Source organism: Ranitomeya variabilis, chromosome 1 (genome assembly GCF_051348905.1).
Source record: "Ranitomeya variabilis isolate aRanVar5 chromosome 1, aRanVar5.hap1, whole genome shotgun sequence".
NCBI classification, from domain to species: domain Eukaryota; kingdom Metazoa; phylum Chordata; class Amphibia; order Anura; family Dendrobatidae; genus Ranitomeya; species Ranitomeya variabilis.
Window position 1 is genome coordinate 609,127,686 of NC_135232.1, and position 24,969 is coordinate 609,152,654.

Consider the following 24,969-nt stretch of genomic DNA (forward strand, 5'->3'; position numbering starts at 1 on the left):
TTTGCCTCATATAATGCTGCACATGGCCCCATAGAGATGTTTGCCCCATATAATGCTGCACATGGCCCCATAAGATGCTCCATACAGATATTTGCCCCATATAATGCTGCACATGGCCCTATAAGATGCTCCATACAGATATTTGCCCCATATAATACTGCACATGGCCCCATAGAGATATTTGCCCCATATAATGCTGCACATGGCCCCATAAGATGCTCCATATAGATATTTGCCTCATATAATGCTGCACATGACCCCATACAGATATTTGCCCCATATAATGCTGCACATGGCCCTATAAGATGCTCCATACAGATATTTGCCCCATATAATGCTGCACATGGCCCCATAGAGATATTTGCCCCATATAATGCTGCACATGGCCCCATAAGATGCTCCATACAGATATTTGCCCCATATAATGCTGCACATGGCCTTATAAGATGCTCCATACAGATATTTGCCCCATATAATGCTGCACATGGCCCCATAGAGATATTTGCCCCATATAATGCTGCACATGGCCCCATAAGATGCTCCATATAGATATTTGCCTCATATAATGCTGCACATGACCCCATACAGATATTTGCCCCATATAATGCTGCACATGGCCCCATACAGATATTTGCCCCCTATAATGCTGCACATGGCCCCATACAGATATTTGCCCCATACAGATATTTGCCCCATATAATGCTGCACATGGCCCCATACAGATATTTGCCCCATATAATGCTGCACATGGCCCCATAAGATGCTCTATACAGATATTTGCCCCATATAATGCTGCACATGGCCCCATAAGATGCTCCATACAGATATTTGCCCCATATAATGCTGCACATGGCCCCATAAGATGCTCCATACAGATATTTGCCCCATATAATGCTGCACATGGCCCCATAAGATGCTCCATACAGATATTTGCCCCATATAATGCTGCACATGGCCCCATAGAGATATTTGCCCCATATAATGCTGCACATGGCCCCATAAGATGCTCCATACAGATATTTGCCCCATATAATGCTGCACATGGCCCCATACAGATATTTGCCCCATATAATGCTGCACATGGCCCCATAAGATGCTCCATACAGATATTTGCCCCATATGCTGTTGCTGCGATTAAAAAAAAATAAAAAAAATCAGAAACTCACCTCTCAGGCCCCCGGCACTTGCTATATTCACCGGTCTGCGTTCCACCGCCGAGCGCCGCTGTGTCTTCCCCGTCCTCTGCAGTGACGCTCAGGCAGAGGGCGGTGCACACACTAATCACGTCACCGCGCCCTCTGACCTGAGCGTCACTGCAGAGGACGCAGAACACGGAGTGGTGGCCGTCGGTGGAACTGGGAACAGGTGAATATCGTGCACTGCTTATACTCACCTGCTCCTGGCGTGGTCCCTGCACGTCTCTAGTTCTCCGGACGCTGACAGCTTCTTCCTGTATTGGGCAGTCACATGGTACCGCTCATTACAGTAATGAATATGCTTCTCCACCCCTATGGGAGTGGAGTGGGGTACATATTAATTACTGTAATGAGCGGTACCATGTGACCACTCACTACAGGAAGAAGCTGCCAGCACCCGGAGAACCAGGGACGTGCAGGGACCACGCCGGGAGCAGGTGAGTATTATTACACAGCTGCTGCTCCCCCTCCCCTGCCGACCCCTGGGTATGACTCGAGTATAAGCCGAGAAGGGCAATTTCAGCCTAAAAAAATGGGTTGAAATTCTCGGCTTATACTCGAGTATATACAGTATATATATATATATATATATATATATATATATATATATATATATATACTAGCTATTGAACCCGTTCTATGCCCGGGTGGCGAGCATTTATATTGGTATATGGTCTCCATCCTGGTATGTGCTGCTCCATCCTGCGTCCCCATCCTGTCATGTGCTCCCATCCTGCTCCCCCATCCTGTCATATGCTGCTCCATCCTACACCCCCATCCTGTCATGTGTGTGCCCCCATTCTGTCATGTGCTGCTCCCATCCTGTGCCCCCATTCTGTCATGTGCTGCTCCCATCCTGTCATGTGCTCCCATCCTGCGCCCCATCCTGTCATGTGCTCCCATCCTGCACCCCCATCCTGTCATGTGTGCGCCCCCATTCTGTCATGTGCTGCTTCCATCGTGCGCAATCATTCTGTCATGTGCTGCTCCCATCCCTCGCCCCCATTCTGTCATGTGCTGCTCCCATCCCGTGCCCCCATTCTATAATGTGCTGCTCCCATCCTGCGCCCCCATTCTGTTGTAATGTGCTGCACCCATTCTGCCTGTTCCTGTTTCCATTCCACCATATGTTGCTTCCATCTTTCTCTCTCCGGCTCTACTGCCCGAGTGCGGCTGTGCTGAGTGCGGGCGGCTGTTCTGAGTGCGGGCGGCTGTTCTGAGTGCGGGCGGCTGTTCTGAGTGCGGGCGGCTGTGCTGAGTGCGGGCGGCTGTGCGTGGCTGGTGAGTGCGGGCGGCTGTGCGTGGCTGTGGTGAGTGCGGGCGGCTGTGCGTGGCTGTGGTGAGTGCGGGCAGCTGTGCGTGGCTGTGCTGAGTGCGGGCGGCTGTGCTGAGTGCGGGCGGCTGTGCTGAGTGCGGGCGGCTGTGCTGAGTGCGGGCGGCTGTGCTGAGTGCGGGCGGCTGTGCTGAGTGCGGGCGGCTGTGCTGAGTGCGGGCGGCTGTGCTGAGTGCGGGCGGCTGTGCTGAGTGCCGGCGGCTGTGCTGAGTGCGGGCGGCTGTGCGTGGCTGGTGAGTGCGGGCGGCTGTGCGTGGCTGTGGTGAGTGCCGGCGGCTGTGCTGAGTGCCGGCGGCTGTGCTGAGTGCCGGCGGCTGTGCGTGGTTGTGCTGAGCACGGGCGGCTGTGCTGAGCGCGGGCGGCTGTGCGTGGCTGTGGTGAGCGTGGGCGGCTGTGCGTGGCTGTGGTGAGCGCGGGCAGCTGTGCGTGGCTGTGCTGAGCGCGGGCAGCTGTGCGTGGCTGTGCTGAGCACGGGCGGCTGTGCGTGGCTGTGGTGAGCGCGGGCGGCTGTGCGTGGCGGTGCTGAGTGCAGGCGGCTGTGCGTGGCGGTGGTGAGTGCGGGCGGCTGTGCGTGGCTGTGGTGAGTGCGGGCGGCTGTGCGTGGCAGTGCTGGGCGCCGAGTGCTGGGGGCCTGAGCAGGCGGGGACACCGGCGCGCTGTGGGGGTCAGGTCCCGGAGTCGCCGCTAGCTCAGGCCCCCGGCACTTGCTATATTTACCTGTCCTCCGTTCCATCGATGCGCCTGCTCTGTCCTCCACATCCTCTGGCTGTGACTGTTCAGTCAGACGGCGGCGCGCATTAAGCGCGTCATTGTGCCCTCTGAACTGAACGTCACAGGCAGAGGATGTGGAGGACAGAGCAGCGCGCATCGATGGAACGGAGGACAGGTAAATATTGCATACTCGCCCTCCTGGCTCGTCCCTGCTTCTCCGTTGGAGATCGCGGTGTGCGTTCAGTGCTTACGCATACCGCGATCTCCTGGGAGCGTCACTCTGTGGGGTCCAGACTGCACCGGCGCTTGCACTTGCGCAGTCTATAAAGGCTTCGGACAGAGTGACGCTCCCAGCGTTATATTATAGATATAGTGCCTTGCAAAAGTATTCACCCCCATGGAACTTTTCAACCTTTACCCACACATCATGCTTGAAACATAAAGATACGAATGTAAGTTTTTGGTCAAGAATCAACAACAAGTGGAACACAATTGTGAAGTTGAACAAAATTTATTGGTTATTTTAAATTTTTGTGGAAATTCAAAAACTGAAAAGTGGGGCGTGCAATATTATTCGGCCCCTTTACTTTCAGTGCAGCAAACTCACTCCAGAAGTTCATTGTGGATCTCTGAATGATCCAATGTTGTCCTAAATGCCTAATGATGATAAATATAATCCACCTGTGTGTAATCAAGACTCCGTATAAATGCACCTGTTCTGTGGTAGTCTCAGGGTTCTGTTTGAAGCACAGAGAGCATCATGAAGACCAAGGAACACAAATCTACCAAGACCCAGCCATCCCTCTAAACTTTCAGCTCAAACAAGGAGAAGACTGATCAGAGATGCAGCCAAGAGGTCCATGATCACTCTGGATGAACTGCAGAGATCTACAGCTGAGGTGGGACAGTCTGTCAATAGGATAACAATCAGTCGTACACTGCACAAATCTGGCCTTTATGGAAGAGTGGCAAGAAGAAAGCCATTTCTCAAAGAAATACATAAAAAGTGTCGTTTAAAGTTTGCAACAAGCCACCTGGGAGACACACCAAACATGTGGAAGAAGGTGCTCTGGTCAGATGAAACCAAAATCGAGCTTTTTGGCAACAATGCCAAAAGATATGTTTGGCGTAAAGGCAACACAGCTCATCACCCTGAACACACCATCCCCACTGTCAAACATGGTGGTGGCAGCATCATGGCTTGGGCCTGCTTTTCTTCAGCAGGGACAGGGAACATGGTTAAAATTTATGGGAAAATGGATGGAGCCAAATACAGGACCATTCTTGAAGAAAACCTGTTGGGAGTCTGCAAAAGACCTGGGACGGAGATTTGTCTTCCATCAAGCAAACATAACAAACGTAAAGCAAAATCTACAATGGAATGGTTCACAAATAAACATATTCAGGTGTTAGAATGGCCAAGTCAAAGTCCAGACCTCAATCCAATCGAGAATCTGTGGAAAGAGCTGAAAACTGCTGTTCACAGACGATCTCCATCAAACCTCACTGAACTCGAGCTGTTTGCCAAGGAAGAATGGGCAAGAATTTCAGTCTCTCGATGTACAAAACTGATAGAGACATACCCCAAGCGACTTGCAGCTGTAATCGCAGCAAAAGGTTTGCAACAAAGTATTAAGTAAAGGGGCCGAATGATATTGCACGCCCCACTTTTCAGTTTGTGAATTTCCACAAAAATTTAAAATAACCAATAAATTTTGTTTAACTTCACAATTGTGTTCCACTTGTTGATTCTTCATCCAAAATTTACATTTGGTATCTTTATGTTTGAAGCATGATATGTGGGAAAAGGTTGTAAAGTTTCAGGGGGCCGAATACTTTCGCAAGGCACTGTGCATATGTATATACAGGGGTTCGACCAAATGATGGAAACACCTGGAAACATCAACAAAAGTTAGTTTAATATGGTGTAGGTCCACCTTTTGCAGCGATTACAGCCTCAATTCTACGAGGTATGGATTCATACAAGGTGTGAATTGTTAGCCCATTCTGCAGTTAAAACACTCTCCAGTTCTTTGAGCGACGATGGCGGCGGAAATCGACGTCTAATTTGAATCTCTAAAATCGACCATAAATGCTCAATAATGTTGATGTCTGGGGATTGTGGGGGCCAGATGAGATGCTCAACTTCATTAGTATGTTCCTTGTGCCATGCTTTAACGATTCTAGCTGTATGAATTGGTGCATTATCATCCTGAAAGATGGCGTTCCCCTCCGGGAACAGTGCTTAAACCATTGGATGCACTTGGTCGCCTAAAATGCCTAAATAATCTCGGCTGTTAATTCTTCCATGAAGGGATATCATTGGCCCGGCGGATCTCCACGAAATAGCACCCCAGATCATCACAGAACCTCCACCATGTTTTACGGTTGGGAGAAGGCAGTCTGGATGGAATGCTTCTTTCGGCTGTCTCCAAACGGACATTCCGAGGTCGGAAATAGGGTAAACGATGATTCATCTGAGAATATCACATGTTTTCACTGCTCGAGGGACCAATTCTGGAGGTTTCTACACCACTCTAAACACTTGGAAACATTTGTCATTGAGAGCAGCGGTTTTCTAATTGCAGCTCTTCCGTGGAATCCAGATTTGTGCAGCTCCCGACGAACAGTTTTCATGGAAACTGGGTTCTGTAGGTGTTCATTGAGCTCAGCAGTGATTTTCGGAGCCGTGGTCTTGCGATCCTCTCTCACAATTTGCTTTAGAGTCCGATGGTCTCTCTCAGTCAACTTTGACTTTCGTCCGGACATGTGCTTTGCTGCGGATGTTTTTCCTTCTCTTTCAAACGCGGTCATTACTTTGGAGACAGTACCTCTTGACACGCCAAGCATTCGGGCACTTTCTGTTACACTAGCGCCTGCCATACGAGCACCAACAATATGGAGGTCTGCCATTGGTATCAGGTTCTCATCAATGTTCTTACAATTCTGCAAAACAAACAGTTAATTTACATACACATATCACATAACACAAATAATCAACTACAAAACATTACCATATGTCACGGTTTGCATGTTTATAACATGTTCGAAGATTATAATGCAAAAACGTTAGGTGTTTCCATTATTTTGTCGAACCCCTGTATATATACTGTATATGTGTGTTGTAGGATCCATTAGCAGAAAGCCATGAACCTATAATGTTGGTAATAATGTACAGAGGATAAACTTTAATGCTCCTCTGAAAGGCCCCGTCAGGGAGCTGGTGAGATGCCATAAATCAGGCGGCTGTGGATGGTGGGAGGTAGACAGTGACCTCCTAAAAGCTTTTACTTGTGATTTACTGATAATGAGACCTGGCATGTTAATGGTGGGCATTGCCCTGCACATGGTGATGTCACAGGGGAAATAGGATTATCACAGAGGACACACTAAAGGGCAACTACAGCCTGCTGTAAGATTTCTGTGAGGGGCAAGAATCATTTAATTTCAGTCGATGGAGGACACCATCTCCATGAATAGTGGTTAGCGCTGCAGCACTGGAGTCCTGGGTTCAAATCCCACCTTGGACAACATCTGCAAGAAGTTTGTATGTTCTCCCCGTGTTTGCGTGGGTTTCCTCGGGGTTCTCCGGTTTCCTCCCACATTCCAAAGACATACTGATAGGGAATTTAGATTGTGAGCCCCATCGGGGACAGCGATGATAATGTTTGCAAACTGTAAAGCGCTGCGGAATATGTTGGCGCTATATAAATAAAGAGATTATTATGGGATCCACAATCTCACGATGACTATTCTGAGTACTGTGACTCAGCGAGATGGGGGCGCCCAGCTGTAACACCACATTCTTGTGTTAGACCTGAAAATCTCCTTAGGATTTGATACGAAGTATCCGGTGATGGTGAATGTGACACCAACGGAGACAGCTGGAAGATGGTGGTCAGAATATTTCTGTCCAGTCCTTACTGATTCATTACCATGATGGAGGCCCGGGCGGGGCAGAGAAGTCGATCATTAGGAAAGGAGTCAGATGGAAGTAAAATTGAGAAGATGTCCCTGAGAGCCTTAGAAAGTGTGTTTCCTTAAAGTTTGGGCATACTCGGGGCGACACTGTCCTGTCTCTATTTTGCTAATAACAATGTTGGTAAGGTAAGTAAATAAGCGACATGTCCTCATTCATGAAGCAGGCGGCCCAGGATGAGCATAGATCTAGATGCCAGGGAGAAGACACCTCTATGGAATCATCTACAGGGCTTTCCCAGATGACTGCCCCAGGACACTGTGAGCCAGAGCCACCAGCTGGTTCTTCTCTCTGACCAGTGTGACATCCAAGGCCTCCAGCACACGTCGCGTGACGCTCACTTTCATGCTGATGCGTCCAGCTGTCATCCGCTTCTCCTCATTTCCGAAATTCTGCTCTGTCGTCTTGAGGCTCACCCATTTTTGTGGAGGTGACAATGGAGTAGGAAGTCCCGGCCGCTCGGATGTCACCGTCATGTTGCCCTCGCAGTGACGCAGAGGATCTTCTCCTTCTGCAAATATTACTCATGGGAAGTGGAGAGCCACGACTGGAGCCCATCCAGACTCCTCATCTCCCAGAAGTGCTGGTTTGGAGGCTCTGGACACTGGCCAGGACGGGAACCGTCAGGCTGCACTGAACACGTCGGACGTAAAATTAAAATTAATTCCAGAAATGTACTTCTTTTTTTCTATTTTAAGTAGAAACATAAAATTCTGAGAATCTTAGCTGTTAAGAGAAAACCCCGTACACCACTGAGCTGGAAGCCGAGAATCATGGCAAGTCATCCAGTTATCAGTGATGTCAGTACCAAGGGACCAGACTGGCAACCCCTCACACACGCTATACAGGCTGGTTGTCAGCAGTGATAGATGATGAGCTGCTGCTGTAGTATGGGGTGTGTGATCTCTTCTCTGGTCATTATATGACTATTACAGTACGCTTGTGATGTCAGGGGGTCTCCATCTTGCTTACATTACGGCGCAGACCCCATGTCCTGCGCTCATCTCATCACTTTTTCTACCATCCAGCTGTTTTCATAATTTGGAGCCAGGAAAACCCAGCGCCCCCCATCCTCCAAATCTTCCCACATCCTCTCTCTCCACATGGGGTTCTGATTATGACTCTCCCTGGTTCACTTCCAGTGAGGACCCGGTGAGCGGCGGGGGAGGGGAGACCAATTGTGAATGGCAAATTTGGACGTGTTCCGCTCAGAAGAAAAGATGCAGACATGATAGAGAGTTAATAATACTGATTATAATACATGACAGCGATAATGGGGAACAAATTACTAATTCTTGAGAACCCGATTATGTACCAGGCCCTCAAACCTATACAGGGGTCTGGGCACATCTGCACTTAAAACCCATCTAAGATGCCAGTCCAGGTGCCAGGAGAGAGGTTTCTACATATGTCCCCCTCTTCCAGGAGCCCCCTCGTTTACTTTGTGTACCACATTGTATAGAGGTCCTAATCTAAAAGAAACTTGTCCTGAATGACATTTTCCCTTTCGAGTCTTACTGGGGACTCATTTTACAGCTGCCAGGGAGGGAAGGAGATAGACTGGTACCTTCCAAGAAACTTTTTTTTTACAGTTGGCAAAGGAGGAAGGAGATTGACTGGTAGTTTCCCAGGAACAATATTTACATCTGATAGAGGGGAACGGAGACCGATTAGAAACCTATTAAGTGTGCAATACATGTAAAGCTGCCAGAGGGCGAAGGAGACTGATTAGTACCTTACTAGGAAATACATTGTTACACATCTGTCCCGGATCCATACTTTCCTTCTCTCATCCTGGTCCGCTAGACTTTCTTGGTTGCCACGTCGAGCTTTGCCGATAGCCCTGCGGGCTCCCATGTTTTGAACTTCCAAGGCCTATGTAAGGCCTCCCAAGACACACACCTGTGTCTTTCAATTAAGACTTGCTTGTAACTCTGTTAGTTGTCTGTGCACAGTTCCTGTTAATGCTCTCCAGGACTTCACCTGTCTGTCTGCAGCTTCCTGTAACCCTGCTACATGTCCATCTGCAGCTTCCAAGACGTCTCCTGTCTGCGTGCAGCTTCAAGGACTTTATTAAGATTTTTAGTTTGCCTTTCCTACATGTTCATCTGCGGCTTCCACGATGCACCTAGCTGCTACACCGACGCCCGTGTGCCCACTTGGACCTTGTGCTTAGAGAGTCCACCTCAGCCAGTGAGGCTGCTTTCTGTAAGAAATATTACAGTTAACAAAACTGATTGGAAACTAACTTGACTTGACTGGCTAGATAACTTACTTTGGTCTTTCCAGAGGAGGAAGGATAAAGACTAAAAATATATTTAGGGCTGTACTGACAGCTGCCAGAGAAGGAAGGTGAATGACTGAAAAAACTACTTGGAAGGAGACAGACTTGGGAACTTTGTAAGGGCTACATTTTTGGCTATAAGTTGGGTAAGGAGACTGACTGGTGGTGATATGGAGCAAAATATGCAATATTAGTAAAAAATTCTCGGAACACCCTTTATCTCAACATTTTGCCAAATATCACGGAGGTTCACTTGAGGACATTTCAGTCACTGGACTGAAAATAGTGAAAAAAAGACTGGAGGGGTGGCAACTTTATTCACCAAATGTCAAGAGAAGAAATGAGGTACATATTTGAACTGGATACTCTGGCACCCCATGGTCTAAACACGGAGATAGAACTGTTTGCTTTTATCCAATGAGCAATATTAAAAAAAAAAAAAAAAAAAAGCGGCACGCTATATAAAGCACACATCCTGCACACAGCACCATCCCTGATGAAGGAGTCAGTGACTCTGAAACACGTAGGATTAGTTGGTCCTGTGTGCTATTCGTAGCTCCGCAGCTCTGTAGCTGGTCACGTGTACACATCACGTGACTGTGACGTCACACAAGGTCCTGCACCTTCTCGGCTTTAGCTATACACACACGCGGCCGCCACTGCCTGTTCACGGCAGTCACCAAGCTCTGGGGGAGTACGCTAGTCACCGGCCGGGACAGCGTCTCCTATACCACCATTTGCTCTGCAACATATTGGATATTTTTGGAACAGAGATTCAGAGAAGGCTTCAGACACCAACCTTTAAGTGCATGAGTGAAGGACCTTTCCGCATGCCAGCACTGGATACAGTTTTCCTTTACCTTGATATTAAGGCAAACACATCTTGTTAATCCTAGTCTTTAACGAAGAACCTTGCTTATGACATGTCCTAGCATTTTAACTATTTATGGCTTCATATAGGTGTCCTTAGCGCAAATATTATATATAGCTTTCTTTGACTAACCACTTCTGGGACGATTGGGAGTGATCTCGTCCATATATTTGCTGCTTATTCACTTGGAGCAACTAAGCAGCGCCGTATGGTTCATTTTTAGACAATACTATAACACCCTCTTTTTTCAGTATATCTGGGACCTTAGTGCGGGCTTCCCCATGCCTACTTCATGCCATGTCAGGTGGTCCAAGAGCAGATCAGTGTCGGCCCGGGTGCTGACTGACTGCTGCCAAGTGTCTTTGATCTCGCTAATCCCGCCATTAGTCTCACATGCTGATGACAGCAGCGTCTTCCCGATCCGTAATTATAACCAGCGCTGAAACTATGACCCAGAGAAGGCCGATATGAGCAGGAAAGGCTCCAGTCCCCGACCCATGACCGAGGCTATACAAATGAACCAGTAACAGCGGCAGAACCGCACGGCCACCGCTCAGCCCACACCGCGATCACTACAGGAGAGCGGGGAACCGTGATTTATTTAGCTATTTACCCTTTTATAGTCACTTTCCAGAATAGGAGACGGGGCAGCTTGTGAATGACCCCTAGTGCAAGAGAATGGGTCCACTATCCTCACCTACAGAAATGTGCCAAAGTGCCAGACGCCAGTACCCTCCTCTCACCAGCCCCCAAACATGGCACAGAAAATACACACCTATATTCAGTGCCACTTCAATAACTGGTCCTATTACGGGAGCACTGTGAGCGTCTGGAACAAAACATCCTCTATAAGTCAGATTTCATGTGTGTGGCCTCTTAGCCTTGCCGGTTATACCCCCGGGCACCAGGCACATGGGTGACGGTTAGATGAGGAGGACTGATGCCAGCGAGATCCGTTATTACACTTGGCATTCACACACCTGTAATAACTGCACCAATGGCCGGGGGCAGTCCCCGCTCCACACATAGGGTAGGATAGCTCAGCAGATAGTATCACGCACACTGAGCTTAGATACACTACTACCCCTCCTCCACAATGCAGGAAAACAGAGCATGCTCAGTACCTGCTGCACCACCAGAGGGCAGCAGATGGTGCTATCATTCATCCAGCAGATATGTGTATGCAGCTTTGGTGGTGAGTGGAGTCCAAGATGAATTTTCTGTCCTCCGTTCCTCCAGGATGCCTCCTTGTGACTTCCCGCCCGCTTTTCCTTGCTTAGTCTGTTTTTGGCAGGACTTGGAAATATCCTTGTGCATCCGACTCCACCTGATCTGTGAAAGGAAGGATGTGTAATATTAATATTACTGGACACCTGGCTGAGTCACCTCACTTAGCGGCTGGCCCTGCTGAGCAGTCCCGCTGAGACCCTCGGGAGCTCCTTATAACCCATTGTTTCACCACACCCTTTATTCCCAAAATCTGACCCTACGCCTCACTGATGGGAACCCTTCATATTGATCAGAACATGGATATAGAGTCATCTGGTGTATCTTACAGGATATCAGAGGTTCATGATGTTTTGTACTCCACTCACATCCAAAGCTGTACAATCTTGCAAGGTTTGCATGAGCAGAATGGATGGGTAGTTACTGCGGAGTACAGGCAAAAACAGGCAGGTTCCAACCAACAGACTGGACTACTGAGGTGTGACTAGAGTATCAGGGACTTTATTTTGGGGATTTCTGTTTATGTAATTGCTCAGCACATTTGTGCAGCCTTATTGGAGAGGAACATGTATACTTACAGTGTAACCATCATATAGGCCACTAATTAGGCCCCCATCCACCTCTTCATCATAACTAGTCCATCCCTGATAACTTTCATCATATTATGGTACAGTATATTATCACATATTATATAGGCACGAGATGGAGCTATTACATGTATTACACAGGCGCTGTTATATATATCACATTGATACTGTATGGCACTATTACATATGTCATGATAATGTGAATATGCCATGTTTGAGTATCTACATAACTTTACAAGACACACGCTGCAGGCCATTCTGACCCCCCCTCTTCTCACTCTGCCTGCTGTGTGTGTGTGAATCCTAAATCCCCCCTGAAGATTTTTTATGGTTCTATGCTGGGCAGACAATTCTCCCTAGACTCCTCATTCCCCCCCCCCTCCCATCGAATACTGGCCAAAACTGGTGCTTTCTTTGTTGAGATTCTTTGTTCTATTAATATGATATATGGTGTCACCGACCCGGGCTAGGGATATAAGAATTATATATTCCGGATGGTGTCGTACTTATGTGAGGTTCACACAGCAAGTTATGCATAAAAATAGTTAACATAGCTCTAAGTAAAGGGGAGGTGTCAGCCTCTAAGTGATGTCACCACAGGGGGAGTGCCTGAGTTTGGGGCTAGAATAACTTAGTGAGACAGCATTCTGGCAGCATCTTTTTGTGTCCGGGGTCCTGCAGCTCTATAGATGTGACATGCATCTAGATGTGTGCATCCTACAAAGCCCACAGGCCAGCCATGATGATATGAAATGATCTGAACGCTATGTGTTTTTTCAATCTTAATCCTTCTTTTATTTGTAATTGTAACGTACACATGATTTGTCTTCTTTATAATATTTTTTTATACTTTGTAAACACTGCCTACCTTTTTTTGAGTAGAATATACAATTTATTAGCTTGTCTCTCCTTGCTCTAAATGAACTGTCGCATCCTCTGAAGTGAATTACACTACTGATTTGGGTTGGCTCCGGACCCGTTAATCCTAAGAGAATCAGAGCTGGTGGCAGCATACTGTGCGTTTGGGAGGCTTTGTAGCGACGGCGGCGTTGATGATTATTGTTCCCGCCTGTGTGGGAGTAGTTATATTGCCCTCGCTGCAGTGAGCCCAATAGCCAGTACATAGCAGGCAGCCTTACTGGCGACTAATTACCCTAGGTGCAGTACCCTTACTGACCTTAGGGTAAGGGGGGTGCCAGAGAGCTGCAAGTTCCAAAGCGTCCCGGGAAGTGGGATATAGATAAATCCCCTTCAGAAGGAACCAGGGGCAACCAAACAATCTCGGTTCGTGACAAATTGTTGTGAGTGGTGGGGATGATAAAGGTATCTTCCCATGGACCGTGACAGATTGGTGGGATCCCTGCCATAGCCAGTGGGATCCGTGACATATTGGTGGCAGCACGGTGGGATCTGTGACATATTGGTGGCAGCACGGTGTGATCTTTGGGTTGCTTTGGGTTGTCATTATGATTTTAAAAGAGAAGACACAGTAGCCTGACAATAAATGGCTTCATCCAACCACTAACCACGAGTGGAGAAAAAGATTTGGTGTTATCATTCATAGTCTCTGAAAAAAAGGCCAAGAAAGCAAAAATTCTGCCAGGGTATGTAAACTTTTGAGCACAACTGTATATACCACTGGCACAGTATGGCACTATTACATGTATCACGCAGGTACTGTATGGCACTATTACATATATCACTCTGGCACTATTACATATATCACACTGGCACTGTATGGCACCATTACATATATCACACTGGCACTGTATGGCACTATTACATATATCACACTGGCACTATTGCATATATCACACTAGCACTGTATGGCACTATTACATATATCACACTGGATATTACCATGTGTCAACATTGACACATGGTAAGGTTTTAATATTAGACAGTGTAGGAATGTCCCGATCAGAGTTACCTTGACGAGGTGGGATGGCTTTTGTGCTATTTTTTTATCAAAAAACAGTATTACTAAAAACTCTGTTATTTAAATGCACTTTTGCTTTTTTACTTAGTTATATCAGGGTTTTTGCTTACTTTTTTTCTCTTGTAGGTTTTAATGTTTTGTGGCCAATGTGAAAATGCGTTTAACCTCTGCATGTGTACCAACTCAAGTTAAGCTCAATTTTTGTGTTTTTTTTTTCTCTGTATTGTTGCATTCTGTGCAAGCCAGGGTGTGGCCTCCCTGTTTCTGAGCTTGAGATTATATATAAGGGTACCGTCACATTAAGCGACGCTGCAGCGATAGCGACAACGATGCCGATCGCTGCAGCGTCGCTGTTTGATCGCTGGAGAGCTGTCACACAGACCGCTCTCCAGCGACCAACGATGCCGAGGTCCCCGGGTAACCAGGGTACACATCGGGTTGCTAAGCGCAGGGCCGCGCTTAGTAACCCGATGTTTACCCTGGTTACCAGCGTAAAAGTAAAAAAACAAACAGTACATACTCACCTGCGCGTCTCCCAGCGTCTGCTTCCTGACACTGACTGAGCTCCGGCCCTAACAGCACAGCGGTGACGTCACCGCTCTGCTTTCACTTTCACTTTAGAGCCGGATCTCAGTCAGAGCAGGAAGCAGACGCTGGAGGACGCGCAGGTGAGTATGTACTGTTTGTTTTTTTACTTTTACGCTGGTAACCAGGGTAAACATCGGGTTACTAAGCGCGGCCCTGCGCTTAGTAACCCGATGTTTACCCTGGTTACCAGTGTAAAACATCGCTGGTATCGTTGCTTTTGGTGTCAAACACAACGATACACGGCGATCGGACGACCAAATAAAGTTCTGGACTTTATTCAGCGACCAGCGACATCACAGCAGGATCCTGATCGCTGCTGCGTGTCAAACTAAACGATATCGCTAGCGAGGACGCTGCAACGTCACGGATCGCTAGCGATATCGTTTAGTGTGACGGTACCTTAAGGCTTCCCCAGTCTGCTGTTTCACTGGTTGGGCCCAGTCCTTTTGTCTGCCCTTATTCACACTGAGGTCAACATTGACACATGGTAAGGTTTTAATATTAGACAGTGTAGGACTGTCCCGATCAGAGTTACCTTGACGAGGTGGGATGGCTTTTGTGCTATTTTTTGATCAAAAAACAGTATTACTAAAAACTCTGTGTTATTTAAATGCACTTTTGCTTTTTTACTTAGTTATATCAGGGTTTTTGCTTACTTTTTTTCTCTTGTAGGTTTTAATGTTTTGTGGCCAATGTGAACATGCATTTAACCTCTGCATGTGTACCAACTCAAGTTAAGCTCAATTTTTGTGTTTTTTTTTTTATATATCACACTGGAATTGTATGGCACTATTACATATATCACACTGGCAATGTATGGCACTATTACATATATCACACAGGTACTGTGTGGCACTATTACATATATCACACTTGCATATATCACACTGGCAATGTATGGCACTATTACATATATCACACTGGCAATATATGGCACTATTACATATATTGCACAGGTACTGTATGGCACTATTACTTATATCACACTGGCACTGTATGGCACTATTACATATATCACACTGGCACTGTATGACACTATTACATATGTCACTCTGGCAGTATTACAAATATCACACTGGCACTGTATGGCAGTATCACACTGGCACTGTATGGCACAATAACATGTTTCACACTGGCACTGTATGGTACTATTACATGTTTCACACTGGCACTGTATGGCACTATTACATGTATCACACTGGCACTGTATGACACTATTACATATATCACACTGGTACTGTATGGCACTATTACATGTATCACACTGGCACTGTATGGCTCTATTACATATATCATACTGGCACTGTATGGCACTATTACATATATCACTTTGGCACTGTATGACACTATTACATATATCACACTGGCAATGTATGGCACTATTACATATATCACACAGGTACTGTGTGGCACTATTACATATATCACACTTGCATATATCACACTGGCAATGTATGGCACTATTACATATATCACACTGGCAATGTATGGCACTATTACATATATTGCACAGGCACTGTATGGCACTATTACATATATCACACTGGCACTGTATGGCACTATTACATATATCACACTGGCACTGTATGACACTATTACATATGTCACTCTGGCAGTATTACAAATATCACACTGGCACTGTATGGCAGTATCACACTGGCACTGTATGGCACAATAACATGTTTCACACTGGCACTGTATGGTACTATTACATGTTTCACACTGGCACTGTATGGCACTATTACATATATCACACTGGCACTGTATGACACTATTACATAATTCTCCATGAAACTCCACCGCACCCAAATGCACTATAATAGTGGCTGATGATCAGCTCATGCAGCCTTTATCTATCCCCCATTCCCTCTAGCTCCTGTACTTTGTCTCCCCCACACCTCATTGTAGATTGTAAGCTCTCACGAGCAGGGTCGTCATTATTTTCGCTTTATTGTATTATCTTTAACTATGTTACATATGACTGTGTTGTACAGCAGTGAGGAATATGTTGGCGCTAAATAAATAAAGATTATCATTATTACATATATCACGCAGTCACTGTTACTGTGTGTTGCTATAGTATTTGGCTCTTATGGCGGGATTATTTAGGGACATTACGGAATTAGGTTGACATTATCTTCCACTTATCTCATTACAGTGGGGGCTTCTCACATGTTTTGCTCGGGGGGGCTTCCACAGCCTCAGTTCCAGCCCTGATTCCCTGGATGAGATAAATCTGCCATGTGTACAGTATTACAGTAGATTCAGCATTGTTTACACCGTTGCTCTGCAATGTTTCCCAGACATCTTCTGCCGGCTACGAGGTCACAGACATCTGGGTCTGACCGTGAGCCAGCAGGCCCGGCGCTCCTCCCAATCTGCGGTCTGAGGCCCCTGATCTCACCGTTGTGTCATTACCTGGACACGGTGACTCATCCGACATCTGCTTCTCTCTTACTCATGTGGAATAGCTCACCGCGGACCGGAGCGCACAGTGGTCCTGTCTCCATGTATAGGGTCATATACATTTGGTGCCGCCAAATGTTTCATAACCAGCGTTATGTATGGCGATTATTTTATTTAATGGCCTTCAGCTTGATCGCTAGCCACTTGATGGATGAACGATCTATAGGAAGATCGATCTCGTGCAAGCCTAGATGGGTCCAACAAGAGTCTTCTCCAGTATTATCTTGATAGTATCAAGCCATCAGGTTGCTGGTCTTCCTCTTCGCCTTGTCTCCATCTTTAGTTTATTTTTCTATGTTTTAGGCTTTGGATGTGCCCACAGAAATGGCCCATAGAGGTAACATCATCCACCATTCATCACTCAACACCTTGAAGATTAAGGTTATCTTCTTCTTTTGGAGAGTGATACATGACCGCCAAAATAGGTGACCCAACGATTGAGGTTGAATCCTCTTCCCTTCATCACCCAACGCTTTAGAATGGCGATGCCATCTTTCACAATGGAGTTTGTATGGGGGCTGAAAACCCTTTGGTGGTTTGAGAGCCAGCAATCATCACACAACACCTTGAAGATTACGGTTGTCTCCTTCTTTCAAGGGAATGGACTTTTTGAGAGGGGTGCGAACAAGCGATAACACATGACCTTCAAAGTAGGTTACCCGATCATAAAGGCTGAATCATTTTCTCATCAGCCAACACAATAGAATTTAGCCCTGGTCTTTCAGGAGGGGATTTGATTGGGCTTTCTTCTCATTTTGAGGGGGTCTGTCACGTTTCAGGAGATAGTTTGGATGGGGGCTGACATCATCGGAGAACTCATAACATTATTATCTCTGGAATGTTTTGAGACTTGTCCTTAATTGACTGTAAATTATTTGTGAGGCTTCAATTGCCCCCCAGTCCCCCATTAGAAGATGGATAGTTGTCTTTGGTGGTCCTTCTGTGGCTTTCAATATACACAATGAAAAATCTTTTTGAAGAATCTGGGTTGTTTTCCTCTCTAACATCCATCTGTCTCTCGTCTCCCGGCTGGAGGATTCTCTTCTTTCTCAGAAACGTTAGCGGAGGGGACAGAGGGGGCAGCTGGGACCGAGACCTCCAGTAATTCATACAGGGAGTGAGTCACGGCAGGGTAAACATGGACGGTCGTTCACCTCCCCTCCTCCTGTATGGGCCTGTGCTTGGAGAGGCTGAGGAGGAACCTCAGCCATCATTAATCAGATCTAGGTTCTCGCAAAAAGTTCCCACCATAACTTAGGACCCTCAAGTGGCCAAACATCTTCTGAGGAGCTGGAAGGAGGGGTCCATTGGGCGATTACTCATCCCTGGCTGCTAATGCTTCAGAATGGAGGGGGGCTGTATGAAATCCTAAACCTGAGATAAGGACAGGCTTTATTTTTCCGGATTGGAAAGCAAAAAAAATGCTGACAACGTAAATCTAGAAAAATATGGCGTTAGTGGTCTTCTAAATAAGAAATCTTCTGGGAGTTGTACTTCATTAGATCCCCAGACACCAACACACACTCAACCCCCCCCCAAAACCTCCATAGCCCTTGTGGCTTGCAGTATAATTCCACCGGGGGGCGCTGCTGCATCCTCTGCCAAGTGTGTGGTGGTGACTGGTGAGGTCCAGCAACTCACTGGGCAACAGATCAAAAGCCACATGTCACTGTCATCAGGAAACACTGCAATCACAGTTAGTGAGAAAGCGGGCGAGAGAAAGGATGTGAGGTAAAAAGGGGGCGAGAAAGCGGAGGAAGAAGAAACAAGGCAAGGAAAATGGAGGGCGAGAGATAAAGGAGGGCAAGACAGCAGGGGAGAAAGAGGGCGAGGGAAAAAGTGAACAAGAAAGCGGACGAGGGAGAAACGGGGCGAGAAAGCAGGGGAGGGAGAAAGTGGGAGAGAGAGAGAAATAAGGTGAGGAAAAAGGAGTGAGAGAAAGAAAGCATAGGAAAGAGAGAGGGCAAGGGAGAAATTTGGGGAGAAAGCGGACGAGGGGGAAACTGCTAGGAAGAAGGCGAGGAAAAAGGAGGGCAAGAAAGCGGGTGAGAGGGAAAGGGTGAAAAAACGGTCAAGAGAAAAAAAAGCAAGAGGAGAAACGGCGAGAAAGCAGGGGAAGGAGAAAGGGCAAGGGAAAAAGTGAGAGAATGAGAAAGTGGGGGAGGGAAAAGAGGGCAAAACGTGAGAGGGAGGTGGGAGAGGAAGAGGGTGAGAAAGTGGCAAAGGGACAAAGAGGGTGACAGAGCGGGCTAGAGAAAGGGGCATTGTGCCCTGCAGATTGCCCAGAAGGGATTCCACTCCGCGTCTGCATTTTTTATGTCAAAAGGAAAGGGTTTTATAGGAAACCAAACTCTGTCCAGGGCTAATGTCCCCACTGGGTATACACAATTCATATCTATAGAAGATCTGCAGCTCTGGAGGTGACTGGAGGACAGGTGCCCACAATCAGTCACACCCTGCTAGGAGCAGCACCTGTCTTGTAAGCTCCAGCACTTCCAGCAGGAGGCCCAGAGTCTGCCTCTCTTCTCCCCAGGGAGAGGCAGGCTTCCTGGGAGGCCGGCATGGCTTCCCAGGCTTCTGTTCCCTGGTCTGTGCCGGTGGGGGACAGAGAGCAGCAGCAGCAACCGGCCCAAGAGGGACTGAGGAGGTCGGGATGGGTGAGAAGAACCATACCCACCTACACGAACCCTGAAACGGCTCATTGTCCGCCCAGAGAGGGAGACAGGGGCACCCCAGGCCCCAGGAAGGAGAGCCCAGGAACATCCTGGGGGGAGAAGAGCTCCGGTGAGTCCACGAGTACCTTCTCCTCCCGAGTGGTCGCCATGCTACGTGAGTACGAGGACGCCGGCAAAGCACTGAACGGGCTGAAGGAGGAGCTGCTGGTGGCTCGGATCCTGAACACCCGAGCCTCTAACAAAGAGAAACCTGCGACCTCCCAGAGGTTCAGAGCCATCAAAGATGAGGTGGTCCGGTTAGTGCTCCCCCGGGAGGGGATTGAGAAAAGCGCAGGTCCCTTCCTGGAGAGGTTTAAGAACCAGCGGCTGTTCTCAGAAATGAAGGGGTTAAATACCTCAGGAGAGCCGCCAGCCGGCGTCCTAAGCGACGAGGAGGAGGACGATGTGGAGTCCTACCAACTGGAACCAGCCGGGAGAGTGAGTTGCAGAGCCGACAACAGGGGAGCAGCCTCCCGGCACGGCAGAGGACTCAGACAGCACAGGCTGGAGTGTCAGCGGAGGAAGAGGAGGAGGACGGTCTGCTAGAGGAGATCCGAGAGCTGGAGTCTCCAGTGAACCTGGACCACTTTTCCTTTGGCGAGAACGAGCCAGCAGAGGAAACCAAGAAGAGGAAGAAGACAACGAAGGAGCCCGCACGGGAGGTGGTGAGTTACAAATATGTACCTATGGCTGATGTTACACCCCACCAAACCTAAAGGCACGGGCTCTGCAGTGGGTCCGGGGCATAGGCAAGGTGGGGAGAGGAGGAGGACGTCCGGCGGTGCTGTCGTCTGTGCAGGGAACAGTGCAGGGGGCGAGGCTGTGGAGGTGCTCACGGTGCCGGACATAGGGGACCCCGAGGAGTTTCCCCCTCTGCGGCTAAGCCGGTTATCACCGGGGCCAAGGAGGGCGGGGGGATGTCCATGCCGTTGTGAAAGGGGGACGGTGTGGGCAGACTCCATCCCTGCTCACTACAGCTGAGCCGGCCTCCGCCGGGGCTGTGGGGAGCAGGTCTGAGAAGCATGGTGCGGCGAAAGGGGGGCGCACTGTTGTGACAGGGGCGCCTCAACGGAGAAGAGGCACGCAGCTGCGACAGGGGAGCAGCGTGTCCAAAAAGCACAGAAAAAGCAGGATAAATCATCTGCAGGGAACACTGGGCGCCCTGCTGCGATGGGAGGACAGAGTGCTCCAGCATCCAAACGTGACACCAGGACCACGAAGTCTGTGGGTGCGGGGCAGGCGGCGCCCCCCAACAAGCAGCGGGCCCAGAATAATAAAATAGAAACTGCTGCAGTGGGGCAAGGCACTCCAGAGACACAACAGAGCACCAATCAAGGGAAAACGGGTGTGGTGCTGCACCTCTCCCCCGGTCCAGCAGGTGTGAGTGCAGAGAAGCCAGACACAAGTGAGGAAGGAATGGATGTTACTGTGGAAGGTGCAGAGAACACTGGGACAAATGGTGGTGACAATACTGGTAAAAAAGTGACGGGAAGTGGTGGCAATGGTAAGGGGAATGATGGGAGTAGTAGTGGAGTGAATGGTGGGAGTAGTGATGTTGCAAATGATGGGAGTAGTGGTGGAATGAATGAGGAGAGCATTACTGGTGTTGGTGGAGGGGAAGCAGGTAGTGGTCCCGCTGCCCCCCCCAGCGGTGGCGGGGGGCTTCAGCCCCAAGCTATTCAGGTGCTGTCACTGCTGGGGGTAGTAGTGCACCCTTGTCTGGTGACCCTGAGAATGGTGACTTGCAACAGCGCTTCCTGGACGCCCTGAGGAAAGGGGAGAGTTCCATCAATGTAGAGGGAAGGGAGGTTGATCTGTCTTTCTGGATAGAGAGACACGGTCTTTCCGCCTTCCGAGATAGAGGGGCAGAGACTGTCTGGTCTCTGCCGACACCGGGGCAGAGGAGTAACCGTAGGAACATGGCCCGTCTCCAGTGTGTAAGCAAGGATGCCTGTCCTGATCGGTCAAAGGTTGCTGAGCTCCTGCTGGGGATGGGCTTCGCGGCATATGACATCTTCGCCTTGATCCATCCCTATGGGACCTCCTACTTCGATGTCAGCTTCGTGAGACCGGAGGGCCTTGAGCTTTTCTGGTCTCGCCATGAGCTGGCTTGGGGTCGCCCCGAATGGCAGGGTTTCCTCCCTGTAGCAATATCCCGCCAGAACTCGGTCAGGAAGGTGACCGTTTTGACCAGTAACAAGTCACTTTCCTGTGTCGACATCTCCACCTGGGTTGGACGATACGGCGACATCGTCGGTATTCCCGAAAAGACCCTCGACGAGCATGGTATCTGGTCAGGAGCCTGGACCTTCATGGTGAAATTGAAGGTTTCAGGAAACACCGTTACCCATATCCCTTCCTCAACATTTTTGGGGAGGGACAGGATCTTGATTTTCTACCGGGGGCAGCCTAAGGTCTGTCATAGGTGCGGCAGCCCCACACACTTCAGTGCGCAGTGTACCACCCAGAAATGCGCACTGTGTTGTGACCTCGGCCATCTCGCTGCTACCTGTGGCAGGATTAGGTGTAATTTGTGTGGTGACCTCGGTCACCTGTTCAGTCGCTGTCCGCGTTCCTTTGCCAATGCGGTCCTGAAAGCGGCGAGTGCGGGACAGGCGAAAGCCGGGACTAATCTCACTGGTGAAGGGACCAGTAGAGGCAGAGGAGGCAGGGAACCGGTGAGGAGCAGGCTGCCTCCATCCAATATCAGGCAGCAGGAGCAGCGGCTATCTAATTCAATCAATCATGATGGCGGCACCCACCCCGTTGACGCTGGCAACCATTAATGTTGCCAGCATAAAGTCAGAAGCGGCAAAGTACATGGCCTTTCATTTTCTCGGCCAACTTGACGCCGACATTTTGTTTTTGCAGGAGACCAGGTTGACCGACCTATCAACCATGCATAAAGCAAGGCGGGGGTGGAGGCACGGGCCCTCCTACTGGTCTCTTGCGGCCGAGCCGTATAGCGGGGTGGCGGTCCTTTTTAAGACCGCAGCGGTTGAATGCAGACGATTGATCGAGTTAGAAATGGGGAGATGCTTGATCCTAGATGTCTCCATGGGGGGACAGGAGCTTTGGCTCATTAACATCTACGGTCCCCAGTCCAAGTGGGACCGCAAGTGTCTCTTCATGAAGATCAAACCTTTCTTATTTTAGAGTCGGCAGGTGGTCTTTGGAGGGGATTTCAACAACGTCACGAGACCCTGTGATAGAGGAGGTTCCGGAGACCGGCTGGCTTATGATTGCATCGCGCTAAATAGGATAGTAAGTGAGGCACGCCTGGTGGATGTCCACATCCGGCACAACACAGGCCACGCGGGGTTCACCTTTTTTAGAGGTAGTCAGTGCAGGTCTAGGTTAGACAGGTTTTATTTGAAGGAGGAGGCCGTTTCCTCGCCATTGTCGGTTGTGGAGGTGGAATTCTCCGATCACTGTTTGATTATGTTTTCTCTGAGCGTTACAGAGACTCCTCGGATGGGAAGAGGTTATTGGAAGCTGAATTCGTCACTCCTTGAGGAAGAAGCTGTAAGACGGTCCTTTGAGGAATTTCTTCAGAGCCAGGTACCGCTGCTGAGTGGTGGGAGATGTTCAAACATCGGGTGGCGAGATTCTTCCGGCAACTCTCGAACCTCAGAAGCCTGAACAGGGATTGCCTGTATCAGAGCCTGGGGAGGAAACTCGTGTCACGGGGAAACTAGGTGAGCGAGAGCTAAATACCCGGGCCCCTGCAGTTTCCCTCAGACTAGGGAAATCCTGACTGACCCTCTACCTGGAGTTTACACTGATGGTGTGCATGTCCAGGCCTCGAACCTCACCCTAACTCCTGTACTAACCCTAGGCTGGTACCTCCGCCCTCCACCCAGTGAAGAGGTAATATTCCAATACCCACAGATAGAAAAGACAAGGATAAAGGAAAATATACACCACACCGCAGTCACTCAAGAATACACTATAAATGTGCAGGGTAAAATAAATACAAATATAGGAAGGAGTAAATAAGACAGAGGAAAATACACCACCAGCAACGAATCTCCAAACCAGCTCTCCACTCCAGACCGAGATAACAACGCACAAGAGAGAAGCTATAATCGGCGACGCCCAATGAACAGGAGAACTATTTAAAGGCCATGGGAATGGCCCAGCTTCCAATCCGAGGATCAGGTAAATTAACCCCGGAACAGCTAGAGTAAATCTAGCAGACGCTAATGAGCAAATAGTGGTCAACAGCGGAATTACCGCTGTCTGTCGGACGACCTAGTCTGAACAGCGTCCGACATGACAGTACCCCGCCTTCTACGAGGGACCCCAGGGCCCTCACGGCTTATAGGACCCAGCTTGTCTGGATGCCGACGAAAGAACCTAACCAGCCGATCCGCATGAATGTCCGAGGCTGGTACCCAGGACCTCTCCTCAGGCCTATAACCACGCCAGTGTACCAAGTACTGTAAAGTGCGACGCACTACACGAGAGTCAACCACCTTGGAGACTTCAAACTCCAAATTACCATCCACCAAGACTGGGGGTGGCATAGGCGCCGCGTCCACAGAACCCACCACCTTCTTTAGAAGAGACCTGTGGAACACGTTGTGTATCTTATACACCGTAGGGAGCTCCAATCGGTACGCTACTAGGTTAATGACGGCGGTGACCCTAAATGGACCAATAAACCGTGGACCCAATTTAAGGGACGGTATTTTGAGTCTTATGTTTTTTGTGGATAACCACACCCAGTCATCCACACTCAGGTCCGGACCTGGCACACGCCTACTGTCAGCCACACGCTTGTACCTAGCACCCACACTCAACAGGCGCTGCTTAACTCTCCTCCAGACTGATGACAATTGTGTCCCCAACTGGTCCTCCTCCGGAACGCCGGAAGAGCCCCTCTGACTCAAGGTACAAAATTGAGGATGTAGCCCGTAAACACAAAAAAAACGGAGACTCCCCAGACGACTCCTGGCGGTGATTATTGATGGCAAACTCAGCCAAAGGAAGAAAGGTAGACCACTCCTCCTGGTTATCAGAGACAAAACAGCGTAAGTACTGTTCCAAATTTTGGTTCATACGCTCAGTC

General features: G+C 48.7%; 1 long non-coding RNA gene across 1 annotated transcript in view; it reads right to left on the reverse strand.

Annotated features, from left to right (window-relative positions):
• The window catches only part of LOC143771458 (uncharacterized), an 88,084-nt gene that overhangs the window by 21,470 nt on the left and 41,645 nt on the right, over positions 1-24,969 (reverse strand). The window contains exon 2 of the long non-coding RNA XR_013215094.1: positions 11,499-11,706. This is a non-coding gene — a long non-coding RNA (uncharacterized LOC143771458). The remainder of the gene's footprint in view (positions 1-11,498; positions 11,707-24,969) is intronic.